At 34.0% G+C, this 18860-nt stretch overlaps 1 protein-coding gene and 1 non-coding gene across 6 annotated transcripts in view; one reads left to right on the top strand and one right to left on the bottom strand.

Annotated features, from left to right (window-relative positions):
* The window catches only part of Synd (protein kinase C and casein kinase substrate in neurons protein Synd), a 107107-nt gene that overhangs the window by 23971 nt on the left and 64276 nt on the right, over positions 1–18860 (bottom strand). The window lies entirely within an intron of this gene.
* On the top strand, positions 6680–6763 carry TRNAL-UAA (transfer RNA leucine (anticodon UAA)). Its single transcript has one exon. It is a non-coding gene; the product is annotated as a tRNA-Leu (tRNA).

The following is an 18860-nucleotide window of genomic DNA, read 5'->3' as shown; positions in this document are numbered from 1 at the left end:
TTAAATGTTATAATGTATGCGACATCATGGACCATCAGAGTAACCTTTGTTGGAACATATATGACATATTATCATAATATGTGCTAATTTTATGATTAGTTATGTAAATCACGCGTTGAAAATATCGTTTTCTTGGCGTTTTGATTGTTTTTTACTAGTTGCGTAGTCCGATGATATCACCCAAATATTTATATACGGTGCATTTTATAAAACATAAATGAATAATTTAGTGGTATGTCTGTAAAAATCTGTAAATCAGAGAATTTTAATGGAAAAAACACTTATTGGATATGGAAAGTATTCAACACATTGTAGAGGAAAAATTTATCATGAATCCAAATAGTTATGATACGTTATCATTGATGATAACATATTATTAATAGTAATAGAGATACACAATATACCCTCACAATCTTTATACACTATTAGATGATAATCAGAGAGAAGCAATTTCGATTCATCATTATCCTTATAGAATACTAGCTTTCCACCCGCGGCTTCGCCCGCGCAGTCAAAGAAAAACCCGCATAGTTCCCGTTCCCGTGGGATTTACGGGATAAAACCTATCCTATGTCCCGGGGTAAAAAGTAGCCTACGTCCTTTCTCGGGTATCAAAATATCTCTATACCAAATTTCATGCAAATTGGTTCAGTAGTTAAGGCGTGATTGAGTAACAGACAGACAGACAGAGTTACTTTCGCATTTATAATATTAGTATGGATTAGTGGAACAAAACCAATAAAAATATTACGAATGACAGACGTTTCCTAACTGTCATGTAATATCGAAGGTAAATATCAATATTCCCTTTTCTTAGCTAATCCAGTGCAGTATTCAAAAGTCAAGCTTACTACTGCCTATACTATTTTACTTGATCATAACCAATACAAATAGTGTCACATTAACCAGACAATCTTACGTAACTGTCACGTAACACCACTGCTAAACACCGCGACCGGTGTCACATCTCCTGCATCCGACCTTGTTGATAATAATTACCTGCATCACATTCATGTGTTTGACGTGTAAACAGCCACGGTATAATGATAGTTGCGTATGTGGTGTCGCATTTCTTCATTGATTATGATATTTATTGTAGTAATAAACTACTGTTTGAATGTCTATAAATAAACTACTATTTGCATATATATATCTCTTTAGAATTACGTAATTTAGATTAATCAAGGCAAATCTATTAGGAGTTGCTCTGTGTACCAACGACATAATTAAAAAAAATAATAATACATCATGACATCATTCAGAAAAATTTAATTGATGTAATCTTTTATAAAGAAAAAGATTACGAGCGAATTAATTTGATATCTGTATCCTTGTGTATGCTGGAAATTCTGTTTTCCACTAAAAAGTGTAGACCAATTATAAATAAACAGATAAACGTAAGACCTACTTATACATACTAAAAATATGATATAGATAACAATACTTTTGGTTGCTCAATCAAAATGTAAAGGTATTGAAATGAAGGATGAAAATTAGTATTGTAATTGGCTTGTCCATCAAAATGTGGACGCCATGCGAGCAAAACTGCGGCCGGAAATCTAGTTAATTTGAAACAAAACAAATACCGTGTCTTACTGTGCATATACATCAAACGAGCGAATGCTCATTCTAACCCTAGTGGGGGTGTTAATGTGCTGCAAAGCACGGAATACAAGTTTTCGTTTACAATAAAATATCACGAAAGAATAAATAAATAAATAAATATTATAGGACATTATTACACAAATCGACCTAGTCCCACAGTAAGCTCAATTAAGGCTTGTGTTGTGGGTACTAGGCGACGATAAATATAGTATTATATTTAATAAATACATATATGAATATATAATAATCTGGGTGTTATTATCTATATATATATAGATAATAACACCCAGACCCAAGAACAAATAATTGAGTTCATCACACAAATATTTGCCCTGACCGGGGAGCGAACCCGGGACCGTCGGCTCAGTAGGCAGTTACTTTACCACTGCGCCAACCGCGTCGTCAAAAAATGAAGAATGAAGAATGTTCGTGCTCTAGCTATAGCTCTAGCTCTATGTTCGTTTGATGTAAAGGCACCGTTATGAAAACTTGAAAACAATTTGACAATTTTTTTGTTTCCATCCGCTCGATGTGTTAAAATTATTTTATTTAGGGCCGATTTTTCAATACTTGGATAAAACTTATTCGTCGAATAATGTATAAAACTATCATTTTAAAAACGTATTCTAATTGCCCGTATTTGACAGTTTACGTGACATTTTAATATTATCGTGTAATACTTTATTGGACGGATAAGTTTTATCCAAGCATTGAAAAATCGGCCCTAAGTTCAATGAGTCATTTATTTATAGTCAATGAAAGCAACAATCTACATTACGTATTAGCTTTAATCCTTATTTTATTACGGTAATAAATACTCAATATAAATATTATATTATTATCTATACCAATTGTAATACGAAGCACAGACGTTATCGATATGTGAATGCGCTTATCAGTTCGTGCCTCGAATCGTGACAAATATCTTATCTTCGTCAGTTTTATCACTCAAGAACTACTTTTCACTTGCGTATGTGGAATTTACATTTCTTTGAGTACGAGTAAAGAGATATAACTTGAAAAATAGAAGCCACAACCAGCCTGAAACCAGAAATATCTACTGCATGGTGTTAAAAAATAATTTTTGGACTATGTATATTTATAGAAATATTTCCTACACAGCTATCTCTTACTATAAAACGAAATAAATATTGCACGACTCATAATGCGAAGTATTGCTCAACTACTATTGGTGTTAGAGTGATGATAATTTATTTATTTATTTAAATTGAATACACATAACAGATCACGATCTTTTGGCCCTATACCTCTAGGCGTAACATTAATTTCAGAAGCAGATCGTAACCCAACAAAATGTGTACAGGTTACTACTAGGTACTCCATACAGTTTACAGTTTAAGACGATACACAAAAAAAAATCTACTGCTTGGCGGGCGGAGTCTAATAGCTCGCTATCGCGAACGCGGGTGTGCGCGAAGTCATTCTTGCAAACTCGCCGCGCTGCCGCTGGCCGACTCGGGACAAACATGTATGGAGTCGTCATACAGTTATAATATTCTTATACATATATTTAATTGTTGATTTATTGGTTTTATTTTCTTGCTTATAAACAAATAATCTTCTTTTTAACAACTACTTAGACATTATTAATAATTATTATTATTTCGTAATGTTTACTTTATTACAAAATAATACAGGTTATAAATAATCTTTAAAATAACAAAAAATATTGTTACTCTGAAAAAATGAAATGGTACTCAATAACGCGGACTACTGAATGGATTTAGATAGAATTTGATGCTGACGTAGATATTACGTCAGGCCCAGAAATGAAAGGTAATATTTCTGAAAGAAGTTATAAACCCTAATTCTTCTCAGTCAAAGTCAAGAGTGGAAGATATCACTAATACAGTAAAACTGATGCGAAGCTTTGGATGTTAATTTGTATATTTTTTTGTTAGTTGTTACTTAATCACGTCAAGACTACATTACCAATTTTGATAAAATATAGCTAATTGCCTGGATTTACACATAGGATACTTTTTATCCGAACTGAACACTTCTGTGGGATAAGACAGGATTCACGATATAATCTAATTCCACGCGGGCAAAGCCGCGGTCGGAATGATATTTTTTTAAATAAAAAAATTGTTTAAAAAAAACACAAAATATATTGACGCATGTATTTATTTTTTGCACTCTATTATAATTGTAATTATTCATTACAAATAATCAAAATAAAATAGCCAAAACAAAGTTAGGCCCTGGTAGGCCGTAGGGTAGGTAGGCAGGTACAGCAATGTGAGACGAACACTGGCTTATTTATACCTATAATAATGTATTATAAACATTAAATTAAGTTTACTTTCTAACAACAAAAATACATAATATTAGCTAATGTGAAAGCGAATCAACCAATCATCCCACAAAAATGAAATGTGCACACAAATATTCATCCAAATCGGTTCATGTCATTAGGAGGAGTGACTGCAGCGCCATCTTCCGGGCCCAATTGTGTTTCCAGATCACCCAGGAACTCAATTTAATATACTTACACAAAATTTTTCGAAATGAAAACTCACATTACTATGTAAATATGAATATAAACCAGTTTTATTACTAAGCAATTTCCCGCACAGGTGTAGTAGAAATGTAATTCTTGAAATTATTTCGTATTTTTTTTTTAATATAATACTACTCCAATGAGCTCCTGTTCCATATTATGTCCGCCATACTTCCACTAAGTTCACCATGATTTTTTATTTCTTTGCACTTTGTTGCTTTTTGCTAAAAATGGAATCATGCGATAAAACCAGTAGAGCTTTGATAACATACATTTTTGACTGAATAAAGGTACTTACGAAGGAGTGGATTCACATTGTGAACAATCAGTGGGTTTATTTTCCTTCTGGATTCCGGATTTCTGAACAGATTATTTATGCTATAAATGAAAAAATCTTACACATTCGTTATGTACTTAAAACAGGGGTACATATCAAACATCGTCTATAATACAATTATCATCAAATTTAAAATAAAACCAACTTACTTCATTAATTTGTTCCAATTGTAAGCATTCTTTTTCCTCCAACCTTTATGTTTCTTCTTCTTATTTTCTTCATTGTCCCCATTTGTCTCATTTTGTCTTATCGTGTTGTCACCCTTTTTTACGATTGCGCGAGCGACACAAGTTCCCCGTGTGACGGCCGTAGCGGGAATGACTCGTGCAGCGATCGGGGTAGGAAGGTACAGGGCGGCTCTCGCTATATTGGCTGGTCGCGCGCTAATTTCAAGTATTTCTTGTTTATTTCAAAACCATCGCATATTTCAAAATTCTAACACGGTAGACGTATAGGTTGTATATTTTATAGTTAATATCCAAAAAGTCGTAACTTTACGTTTGTTATTTTGAAGATGCCAGAGATTAAAAAAAAATAACAATGATAACTTTGTATTTTTTTTCTATCGAGAAAATATCATGGAATCATGTTTCTAAAACGGTAGACGTATTGTGTTACTATTGAACTTTCTTGTCAAGAATTTTCATCACGACAACTTTAATAATATAAAAATTACGAAGGTTTGAAAAGGGCCGTAAATGTTAGAAAAATTAATTCATCACCTTAATAGCTTACCTCGATAAATAGGTTATGCAACACCAACCCTCGAAGAAGTTTTTTATATTCGATTCCTGAGATAGGCGCGTTATAATATATACCTATCCAAGTATTACATACTTTATAGCGTAAGTACCCAGGTAAAGCTAGGTTGTATAGCATAGTATTGTATAGTATAGGGAAAAATGCAAACATTTTTAAGCGCAAGCGCCGCCATACTCACACATCGGTATGCGGAAAACAAGATCTCTGTTTTAGCAAACACTGACTTGCTATCAGCAAACAGTGATGCCGCTCGATTGCGTAATGCACTCTAAATATTTGATTAACTGTCGTATTTGAACTTTATTTTTATTATTCATGGTATTTACTATACCTAATGGAATTGGAGTGTCTCAGTCTATAATAATTGCAGTCACAACGTCTAATTATTGGGTGAGTCTAACTAAAAAAGAAACGAAAATTAAAACTAAATTTTCAATCAATTGAGTCACACTAGCTTAAATAATATTCAATGAATTAAATAGGTAAGTATGTACGTGTAGGAAACGATAAGTAAATAAAGTTATTCCCATGACATTGTTTTGGCATGTTTAATGTTTATTGGGCCTTCCATCACAACCTCAAGCTTACTTAATAAAAAAAAAACCTTACAAAGTAACTTGACATTTGCGTATACGATTTCGAGAATTCAATATACTTCAATAAACTCAAATAAAATGTACTTCACGAAAGGAATTTATAGAGTTGACATTAAAGTTATTTAAACACTGTGGTGATACGATCAACATCATAAACAAATTATATGTAAGAGTTGCAACCTTTCCACACTGATTCATATCTAGAAACGTTTATTTGCTGATTAATTATATTATAAAATTATAATATAAATAATAATGCAACTAGTGTTTATTTTCTTCATACATCATGTATTTGTCGTAGCATCAAGTATTTACCTAAATTCCATAAACTATTATGAGTAGTAGAAGTAGTTTATGCAGAGTTTTAGGAAAAAAAACTTCTCAAAGGGGACTATATTTTCACACATATGAAGTTACTCATAAAATTGATCATAATATAATTTAAATACAATAGATAAGATAATAGATATGTGCATACAATTTATCAATGAGCCTCCGGTCACGTGCTCAAACATTTTTTGCATTTTATCATTAAAATTCATTTATATATATATAACATCCGTGGAAATTCATTACACATTAAGGCGCGTATCGATAAGTGTCTTGATAACTTTATTACCTAAGTGAAGTACATAATTTAAAATTTATTATTTAAAAGGGGTAACCAAATACAGCACCTAAGGGTAATGAAACTATACTTGTACCGAAAATTCGAAATTAACTCACGCTATATACAGTATATAGTATCTTGTATAATATTTAAACAAAGATGCATTCAAATCCATATGATCCACGAGTTTAACTTAAGTTAGGTCTAAGTGCTAACTGTCTGGCAATTTCGCAACTGAACTTCAAGTCAGGTTGGCCGAGTGGTCTAAGGCGCCAGATTTAAGCTCTGGTTCCCGAGAGGGAGCGTGGGTTCGAACCCCACACCTGACAAATGAGAAAGCTCTCTTTTGTTATTTTTTTCCCTAAATAGAAAACAATTTTTTTCCATTCATACTAAATTTATCACCAAATTTACTGACAAGGTACAAACTGAAATCTGTTTTTTCTATTTCATGAAACATTACATAATTACAATTCCATTTAAGATTTAAGGAAATTACCACTAATATAACTAATAGTTTTTCCAGACTGATATTTTTTTGTTGCACAAAATTAACAGTTGTATGGAGTAAAATTAAATATGCATTATCGTTGGAATGCAGAGATAATTTCACGTAGGTATCTCCCGTCCAAAATTACATTTTAATAGTATATCTGAATATGTATTTGCAACTTGAAGCGAACAGTCTTGTAATTTGAGATGTTTTTTTTTTAAATAAAATATAATCATGTAAGTATAAAATATATAGTCCGGCGAAAGACCCAAGAGCCCGACTAACCCGACATTTCACCGAAGATATCCCGGACATCAGCCTGTACGAGATTAGGATAGCTCTGAAACAGCTTAAGAACAACAAGGCGCCGGGTGAGGACGGAATTACCTCTGAGCTACTGAGAGCGGGTGGAAAACCAATCCTCAGAATGCTCCAGAGGCTATTCAGTTCCGCCTTGCTCGAGGGCACAACGCCTGAAGCATGGAGCAGGAGTGTGGTTGTTCTGTTCTTCAAAAAGGGAGATAAGACCCTATTGAAGAACTACAGACCGATATCACTCTTGAGTCATGTTTATAAGCTGTTTTCAAGGGTTATCACGAATCGTCTCGAACGCAGGTTAGATGACTTCCAGCCTCCCGAACAAGCCGGTTTCCGTAAAGGCTTTAGCACCATAGACCACATCCACACGCTGCGGCAAATTATACAGAAAACCGAGGAGTATAATTTGCCACTATGCTTAGCGTTCGTGGACTATGAAAAAGCCTTCGATTCGATCGAGACCTGGGCCGTATTAAGGTCTCTCCAGCGGTGCCGTATTGACTATCGGTACATCGAAGTATTGAGAAGCTTGTACGAACACGCCACAATGTCAGTCCGAGTACAAGATCAGTGCACAAAGGCAATCCCATTGCAGCGCGGTGTTAGACAAGGCGACGTGATCTCGCCCAAACTTTTTACCGCTGCTTTGGAAGATGCTTTCAAACTGTTGGAATGGAAAGGACTTGGCATCAATATTAACGGCGAGTACATCTCTCATCTTCGTTTTGCCGATGATATCGTAGTCATGGCAGAATCCATGGAAGACCTTAATGCAATGCTCGATGACCTCTTCAGAGTTTCACAACAAGTGGGCCTTAGCATGAACATGGACAAGACGAAAATCATGTCGAATGTCCATGTTGTGCCCACTCCAGTCTCTGTTGGAAACTCTACTCTCGAAGTTGTTGACGAATATGTCTACCTCGGACAAACGGTCCAATTAGGCAGGTCCAACTTCGGGAAAGAGGTCAATCGTCGAATCCGACTCGGATGGGCAGCGTTCGGGAAGTTACATAACATCTTTTCATCCAAAATCCCTCAGTGCCTGAAGACAAAAGTCTTCGAGCAGTGTGTGTTGCCAGTGATGACATACGGTACAGAAACGTGGTCTCTAACCCTGGGCCTTGTGCACAAGCTCAGCGTCGCTCAACGTGCTATGGAAAGGGCTATGCTCGGAGTTTCCCTACGAGATCGAATCAGAAATGAGGAGATCCGTAGGAGAACCGGTGTCACCGACATAGCTCGCCGGATTAGCACGCTGAAGTGGCAATGGGCTGGGCACATAGCCCGCAGAACCGATGGCCGTTGGGGCAGAAAGGTTCTCGAATGGAGACCACGTACTGGGCGACGAAGCGTGGGACGACCACCCACAAGATGGACAGACGACCTGGTCCGAGTGGCAGGGAGCCGCTGGATGCAGGCCGCCGGTGACCGGTCGTGGTGGAAAACCCTGAGGGAGGCCTTTGTCCAGCAGTGGACGTCCCACGGCTGAAACGACGAATCATGTAAGTAATTGCCGAAGGTTTTTTCCAAAAAATATACTTAAAGCACACACGTTATATCCTAATTTTATTAGTATTTACATTCATAAGAATACAATTCTTGAATAAATATAATATAGAGAGAACTAGTTTTATTTCTATTATTTCATTATATCCATGCCTCGTAACTACGTACCTACTCTTTAATATATTTATTATTTACTGTTCAAACAATAGGCATGACGACAGTATCCATAAATGTTCGAATTAGTGTTTTTAAGGGAAAATGTATAATATATACATTAAAAATAGTGACTTAGAAATATTAAAAACATTAAGATTAATGATATTATCAATAAAATAAAACATTGAAATTCTGCAGTCCGCCATTTTGACTGAAACACGCGTGACGTCACGTCTACGTAAACAACTCACAACAACTTCGCGGCAGGTGTATTTTGTTGTTATGAATATGCTGAGAATACGTATTTTTATTTATTTTCTATTTTTTCACGTATGCTTTATGAGCTTTATCGACTCAGAACAGAAATATAATTGCGAATTCACGAATATGTGGTTCGGGTTTCTCTGCGTCAAATTTATACAATCATTTCATATTATTTTCTCACTTTAAACAATTACTAACACTATTTTGGGTATTATTTTTATGTAGATTCACATTGCAATACTGCACACCACTTATAAACTTTGAAATTAGATTCTATAACACTTTATAATTAAATATTTGTTTAATTTTACTTCGCTATGCATACAGATAATTACGTATTTACGTAAGAGTGACGTCACGCCTACGCCATGACACCTGTGAGCTGTTTTAGCACAGTTAATAAATATTTTTTGAAAAATGGCTTTTATCTTCGTTAAATTTAAGTATATTAGCGAAATATAGGGTTTTTCTTGTTTAATAAACGTATACACACATTATGGAAGAGGTTTTGAAAATCTTTCGTCATGCCTATTACCTTCATACAAAGGCCTAATAATTTTGTTTGAAACAGCTTTACAATGTCAAGTTTGCTCTGATAAGAAAATGACGCAGTGTTATCAATTTAAATATAGCCGTTACATCATTCGTTAACATAACAGGTGTTCATCGAAAATATCATCTATAACAAATATTATATATTTTGTCATATTATATCTTCAAATAGCCTACAAGAAGAAATTAATTGTAAAAACAATAAAATCTTTTACAATACAAAACTCGAAGAAAAACTTAATTGTTAAAGAACGCAATTTTCGTGTGTTTGACTGTTTGTGAAATCGCCTTTATAATCCGTTACAATGCATTTAAAATCTAATTTAATATTATGTTTATTTCACGACTTTTGTTTGAATTGAACTACCAGAAGCTTTTAATTAAAATACTAGGTATCAGTAAAATTTTACTATAACCTATTAACTACTCTTTAGAACATGGCTTAGAAGTCTTTAGAATTTCAATTCGCAAACCATCATACTACTAGAAACTTAAAATAATAAAACTATTATTTATTTTATCAAATTAGTGTATTGTCATCGGTCCTCAATAAATCTACAAAGTTTGAACGAAATCTGGCCGTTTAAAGTGGGTCAAAATCGCGCCCAAAGAAGTCGGTTACAAACATACAGGTGAAGCTAATATAAAGCGTGTAAAAAACACAAACTACTAAACAACTATAGGTACCTACCTATATCTATCATTCAGTGGTATTATTTCGGCCAAGTGTAAACCAAACTTGATCCCATTCATCCAATAAAGAGGATTATTAATTAATCTCTTAATTAGGTCGATGTAACACCGCAACAACTGATATAAAATTTGACAGAGCCTGACCGAGTTTTAGTAACTGGCTTAAAAATAAGGTAATCAGAGCACACAGGCGCGTGTGTTTATTTATTACTTACTTTTCTGAAAGTAGATAGTAAAAAGTAATAAATAATACGTAACGTGTAAGTATGCACCTACATGACTTTAAAAATGATCACAGCAATTCTTTTCATTACAGATAATTATTGAGGTAACACAAAATAAGCCATTCGGTGTAGGTACTAGGCACTAATTACTACAACAAACAACAAAAGTACACGAATCATAATGCTCGTTTGTTCGACAAAAATAAAAGTTTAGTTTTTCGTTAATAACCATTGAACGACGCTTAAAAATGTTACCATTTTCATTTTTCATACAGCATTTCAAACACATCAAAGTAAAATAAAATTACAATAACCTTCGTCCCTCTTCATTATTCACACAAACACAATCCTTAACAAAGTCCATGGAGATTAATCTCCACGTTAACTAAAGGACCATGTTTGTACTATAACACGTAGTATCATGAACACGATCTGTGAACACTGAATGGACGTCTAGACATAAGCTAGATGGACTTAGGTACTTCACACCTGGTTTGGGAAGCGTGTAAGCCTTATTTGTATTTGTTAGTCGCCGAAAAGTCTATGGGTTTTTGAATGTGGTCAAAGTTAGTTCAATAATAATAACATATTTTGCGAAATGTTTATGAAATATTATACCTACCAGCTTAAATGGAACTCAAATATATATATATATGTATAAATATATATATAAATAAATATATATATATATATATATATATATATATATATATATAATATATAAAATAAATATATATACTTATTAATATTAAACGCAATTACCCATATGTACGTATATATTAGACATAAGAGTGAATCTTCTTCTTCTTCTTATCTTCTTCTTCTCTTATATATAATAACCGGCCAAGTGCGAGTCGGGCTCGCGCACAAAGGGTTCCGTAGCAGCAAATATAATAAATTACAGTTAAATCAACCTATCTCAAAAACTATAAGAGATACTTTGATCAAACCAAAAATCGTTGAAAGAGTTAATTAGCATGCATCACCTCTATTTTTTTTAGAATTTTATACCCCGTAGTTATAAAAATAGAGGGGGGGGGACATACTTTTTACGACTTTGAGAGCTGATATCTCAAAAACCGTTCACTTTAAGAAAAATGTTTTTTAGAAAACTTTATATCATTTTAAAAGACCTTTCCATTGATACCCCACACGGGTATGTACATCGAAAAAAAAAATTTCATCCCTCAGTTACATGTATGGGGGGCCCCACCCCCAATTCTTTTTTTTACTATTTAGTGTCATATTTTTGTAGCGGTTCATACAACACATATTCCCATCAAATTTCATCACTGTAGTACTTATAGTTTCCGAGTAAATCGGCTGTGACAGACGGACAGACGGACAGACGGACAGACGGACATGACGAAACTATAAGGGTTCCGTTTTTGCCATTTTGGCTACGGAACCCTAAAAATGAATCGCAAAATGTGTTGGTAAGCGCATAACTCGAGAACGGCTGAACCGATTTCGATAATTCTTTTTTTATTATATTCCTTGAAGTACGAGGATGGTTCTTATGTAGAGAAAACGTAAATATTACGTACCACGGGCGAAGCCGGGGCGGACCGCTAGTTTTAATTAAAATTGTAGCCCGTTATTTATAAACTTGGAAGTGTAATAAAAATGTGGAACAAAAAAAGGTAATATGTCGAAAATAAACAAAAGGTTCTTTATACATGCTTAAAACTTTACTCTGGCTGTATGTGCTCTACACATATACTAACGCGTTGTTGCCGTTTAACTTACATCGTTAAGCCTTAACTTGAATTGTTAACTTGAGTGCTTAATGCAAGACACTTAAGTTTACACAAAGTTCCTAATTGTTTGGTACTGGCCACACTTCAAGGTTCTCTGGAGGTCTGAACTTGAATATCACTTAGTCATGTCTTACTTAGTGAAATAGGTCTTGCTTTTAGGCGTATGTTATGGTACCTATATAATTAAAGCATATAATTTTGGCCCTCTTTCGTATGAAAACCATTTTCTGGGTGTACAGAATCTCTAAGTAGTATGAATAATGTATGTTGTTAACATGTTTTTCAATTAATAAGATTTTTTAAAAGGGCAAACCTTTTATAAATAATGCATCTGCCCCTTACCCCACTTGGGGACATGGGACTTCACTTTAATACATATAAAGTATAATATCCTAAATAATATAAAATCTAGTATTCTCTTGTGTTTGATTGTGTATAAATCGCGTTTAAAATCCGTTTAAAGTCTTTAAAACCTAGAACTGTCCTTGTTACTGAGGCCGGAATGAACTCATTCTCCAAGATTGAGATAAGAGGATTATCCGCTATCAGATTATCCCGAATCGCTCCAAAGATTACGTAGTAACTATTAATCTGTGCTAAATATCAACAAATTATATTTATCGCGCACTAAATCTTAACTCTATATGTTTTTTAAAATACTTACACGTGTCTGACCGTTTTAGAATGTGTTAATTTGAGATATAGGCAAGAGTGGAACGATTAGCTTTAATATAATATTCGTTTTTTGTAGCAATTTGTATAATTATCCTCTTGGGGTTTTCACTTCTAATTTCACTGACTGTCTGACTGTTTTAAACCAATTTTCAATACTTATATATAAGAAATTTTTCAAAACGTTAGTTTTAAAGTATCTGTTGATACACTGGTATCTACCTACATTTACTGTTAGGGAATTTTATTTTATCCTCTTCTACCAAGTGTACAAGTAACATTTATTATTCACTACTTTGATCATCTATTTCATCCATATACAAGCAAGGCTTCCCACCATTTTCCAAACACACTATTTTTCAAAACACTGGACATATTTTTGAATTTATATCATTCGTATCATTCTCATAAAGAAACCTAACTCATAAATTAAAGAAGCGCCTTACACCACAACTCTCATACACAATATTACATATTGCATAACAATATACGAAATTAAACAGTTGATCGGCAGAATCAGTCACCATGCCGCAATGGCATTCCAATCAATCACGCTATGTGATATAAATTATAATTGTAAAGGTCATATTGATATTTGGGCCAACTTGTTTAGCCTCCGTTGATGATTATGATTACTGACTGTTCTATAGAGCTTTTGAGAGACTAGTTAAAGGAACGCATATTCGGTTTTCATTATGATATTGACTGTTTTAACAAAGTGTTGCAAATTCTTTTTGTCATAGAAATTTTAATTATCAATGGTTAATTTTGTTAAATTTAAAATTACACAAAAATGTTTATTTAAATATGACATGCTTAGTGCTTACTTTAAATAAGATTACATATTTAAAATTCGTGGGCGGAAAGAATAATATGAATAGCCAAATGAATAACAAAATCGAGTTAGTAGTTTTTTTTTTAATCAAGTATCGTTTCTCGAATAATCAAATCAAAACCTGCCTATAAATAATTCACTCTCGTTCACAAAAAAGTGACGACGACGCGACGTCATCATTGTAAAAAAATGCAACATGCATTTTCTTTAATTACACATGAATCACGATTATAATCACGATAAAGAGTAAGGTAATCGTTTATAAACGTTCATTATCAATTAAATATCATTATCGAACGTAAATTCTTCACATAATAAAATATATTTTTGTTTTGTAATATATTTTTGTATCTAACGTCAAATACACTAAACGTACCTACATTTTTGAATGACCGCAACTTAACTGTACCTAAATAAAATGTAAAATGAGAAGATCCTAGTAAATGTTCTGTTAAATTTTATGTATTCCTAGTTGCATAACTACAAATTGTAACCCCTCGTTTTCACCAAGAAACAAGTTAAATACTAGTTTGATACAAAACTTGTAGAATACTTTTCAAAACATAATTATTTGTTTTATACATGTATTGAGACTGTCTCAAACATTCTTTCGTTCACACTTTGTAGCCAACAAGTATTTATACAACTTACAAGTATAAAACACATTTGCGTTTACACTTGAAGTCTGTGACATGTGTGGAACTTGTCTGATCCATTGATAGCGTTCTCACCTACAAAATACAGTCGTGGTTTAGATAAGTATTGTTTATTTTATTGCAATTTCTGTATAATACTAGTAACAAACAAGTTTTAAACTTTATCCATGTTTGTTGGATAAAGTTTTCAACATACATCTCATAAAAGTTTTTTTTATTAATAGAAATTATAAAAGTAGGTACGACTGAATTTGTCTCGAATTCTACAAGTATTGCTAGATACCAACAAAAACAAGAGATCATAAACATGTAGGCAACTAGAAGTTTTCAACCAACAAGTTTCATATAAGTTATCCTACATGTATCAAATTTTGTATACTTACAACATGTTTTACACATGCCTATGAGAAACGAAAACATTGCGTCAAATTTGTAAAATACATGTATTATACCTTGGTGAAAACGAGGGGTAAGGATAACAGCCAGATCCGTCTAGACTTATGCCAACTATCTACGAAAAAAAATCTAGAATAGTTAAACGCCGACGTCGGGAAATGCAAGGAATTTTCTGATAAAATTGCAACGTTCCTTGCAAAATTGATATAAATGGAATACAGATATTGGCTGTAAGTTGAAGTTATTTTCAGTAGAAAACAAAAAAAAATCCTAACATTTATACTGGTAACTAAAGGATAACTACTAAAAATCTGTTACATACCCAGTGACGTCAATTCGTCAATCACATTATCCTTTTCAACAATCTATGCCTAGGATAATAAGCTCAATTTTATCCCCGTCTGCTTGACATAACACAACTGCGCATTAAACCATCATTATTTATTACTTTCAATTAAATAACACACGATATCCTCTCTGCATATCGAATAACGTTTCCTACGTGGAAGTAGCAATTACCGTACGTCGGTTAAGCGTTATACTAAACGACAAACGTAGTTTAATTAAAATAGAATAAACTTTAAACGTAGATTAAAAAAAATATCGCTCGCTAGTTAAGCTAAACTGTAGCTAATCGTCAAACGTAGGTCTATGAAAACACTTAACGCAGGTTAATAGATATAGCCTAGCACTAATGTGTGGCTAAACGGCAAACGCTGATCAATGAAAACGGATTAAACTTCAAACGCAGTTTAATGAAAATGGAATAAAAGCTAAACGCAGATTAAAGAAAACGGAATGCGATCTAAAATTAGATTATAGCCTTGCGGAGAATGCAGAAAGGGCAAAGCCGCAAGAATGCGTCGCGTGCTCAACGTTTAGGGGCCTTGGTTGGACAGACTGTGATTACTCATTTGCGGGCATTTATACTTTACTAACTGTGCCCTGCGGTTTTTCCGCAACAAAATACGGGCAAATATTTCCATCCCCTATTACTATTTAGGCATGTGGGATACCTTTTTAAACTTTTAAAATATTTAACCTTAATCTTAATCAGTACGATTTAGTCGTGGAAACGTAAAATATAGACAGACTTTCACATTTATAGTGTTAGTATGGATTTTCTCGGACCTTAACCCTAAGGTAAGTAAAATATTTGATTAAACAAACGAATTTGAATATCCCAAACGTAGCCTTCTCGATTTGCTTTACGCGGAAGTAGGTGATGAGTCTTTTGTACCATACATGGTAAAATGGCCTATGCACGTATCATACTCTAAAAGGAGACACGGGAGCTTATTTCACAATTGGGACCTAACCGAAGACCTCTGTTTTAGAATGTCTACCGTACCGTTTGTTTCAACGTGCTTATAACAGGGACTACGGGTCTGATTTGAAAAATTCTTAAACTCAAAAACAAACTCAAATATGTATTTATTCAATTAGACTTCTTCTAGAAGCACTTTTGAATCGTCTATTGGTACATATATTTTTTATCACCTTACAATGTAAGATAGCCCATGTATCGCTATAGGTATATCAAGACCAATAGCTAGTATCTAATCTGTGCCAATAGCATCAGAACAATGCAGGTAAAACCGCGGGGCATAGGTATTTCAATACAATAAACTCACGGCACTTGCACGCACAATGTCACTGCACCATGTAAGTGCTTGTCTGTACTTAATATAAAACAATGGCTGAATCATTATTAGTGATCGCAGCCCCGCTGATCACTTTACTGTGAATCTCATTACAATTAAACAGATGCATCGATTAATCGAATAAGGCTTTGATTTTATAAAAAAAAATTTGAAGAAAATATTTATTTAAGTGTTGATAAAAAATAACGTTTTTGCATGTTTAAAATGGTAAAATTATTATTTTAAAAACATCGTAAGTATAAAATGTAGTATTTTAAATTCATTCAACTATATTCCTTTGAAATCTTTTGTATCGAATAATCAATTTTACTGTTAATAATAACTGTTTTGCTTACAAAACAATTGTAAAGTAGATACCTTAGTACTTTCTCCTAGAACCAAATAAATCTCTAAAATCATATACGCTACATATATAAGACACTGATGGATCGTTTTAAATCTAATTACTACTTCTTCTCTCCGCATCATATTTCAATTTAGATAAAATTAAACCACTAAAAATATAACAGTATAATAAATGTGCAAATTGCGAAAGTACGGTCATGAATTATTTATTAGTGAACTGAAAATTAATTATCTTGTCGTATAATTGTTTTTATTTATAAGACATTAGCTACTTACAATCCATACTAATATTATAAATGCGAAAGTAACTCTGTCTGTCTGTCTGTTACTCAATCACGTCTAAACTACTAAACCAATTTTCATGAAATTTGGTATGGAGATATTTTGATACCCGAGAAAGGACATAGGCTACTTTTTATCCCGGGAAAATGACGCTATCCCGGAAATCCCACGGGAACGGGAACTATGCGGGTTTTTCTTTGACATGCGCGGGCAAAGCCGCGGGCGGAAACCTAGTTTTATATAAAAAAGAGAAAATATTTTCCCTTCCAGTTAGAGAAATAAATAAATGAAAAATACTACCTACATAGTTGAATTTGTTTACGCGCTCGTCTATTCTATAAAAACTTTTTGCTTGACCCCTGAACCACGTTTCAATTAAAATTTAAAACCTATTACATACCTTCTTTAAATAAAAATCTAGCTATACAGAAACATCGCAAATAATTTTAATGGAGCCTCCATCTTGAAGACAATGCAGCTGGGTCGCGCATTAAATATTAATTACTGTATCCTTGGTTCGCCATTAACAATAACTTATGTTAAAATATGCGTTTATTTAAATAGCCGTGATGTAACGATGGCGCTACAACTCTACAAGTGTGCATTATTATAGATAATTATTGTTTATTATTAACACATTTCTGTCACGGATTTCCGTGAAAAATCCTTGCATGCATGGATACATGTATTAAGCTATATACATGAACGTATATTATTTTAATCTTAGCATTATTAACTCGTGTAAAAGCTTTCGGTACGTAGTACTATTATATATTCTGTGCTTTCGGTCCTAATCGTTATGTCATACCTACTGTCGGATCAATTAACCTATATTTTGGAACCGTGTGACGAAAATAAAAAATATAATCTACGAAAGATGTCATCACCACTCTCACGCTCAGATAAATAGTTGAAGTATTTACTTCACAAAGATTGAATAGGTAAAATTGTACAAAATTGATTTCGAGAACGTGATCCCGATGCATGTTTCATGCATACAGACTACAGACTATAGTAAAATATACATTTCAAATGATACTGTGTCAAATTTTCTATCAACGACCATGCCTCATACCTCCACAACCTACCTATGTAGATGAAATTTGACATGTACACTGCACAGTCCACAAGGTGTATAGTCTACAAAGGCGTAATTGCGAACTAAATACCATACTAAACCGTGCTAAGACTCCTAAAACCATCAAGTATATCCTTGTCTCCTAGTTCCTAGTTCCTACATAACAAACTCGTTGCATTCCGACGCATAACGGCGGGGGCACACGATGCGTTGCGGCGCCGCACCGCAAAGATTTCACCGTGTCAGTGGGCACACGAGCGGTGCGGCGCCGTAACGTTGTTTTGTCGCAGCGGCGCCGTAGCAGCGTTGGACAGTCTGTTAATGAAAAGCGAGCGTGTCTCCTTCCTTGTGACGCAAAACAACTGAGCGGTGCCGCTCCGGCGTCGCATCGCATTCACCCCTCCCCGCCTCGTCTCGGTGGTTGCAAGTCCGGTGCGGCGCCGGAGCGCATCGTGTGACATGCCACAGATATTTCTATGTTAGACGACGCAGCGACACCGCTCCGGCGCCGCACCGCCGCCGCAACGCA

Source organism: Colias eurytheme, chromosome 26, assembly GCF_061535395.1.
Source record: "Colias eurytheme isolate Ceu_HAF_F1 chromosome 26, ilColEury1 Martin Lab GWU primary, whole genome shotgun sequence".
NCBI classification, from domain to species: Eukaryota; Metazoa; Arthropoda; class Insecta; order Lepidoptera; family Pieridae; genus Colias; species Colias eurytheme.
The sequence above is the reverse complement of the archived record's forward strand: the minus strand, read 5'-3'. Positions and strand labels throughout refer to the sequence as shown.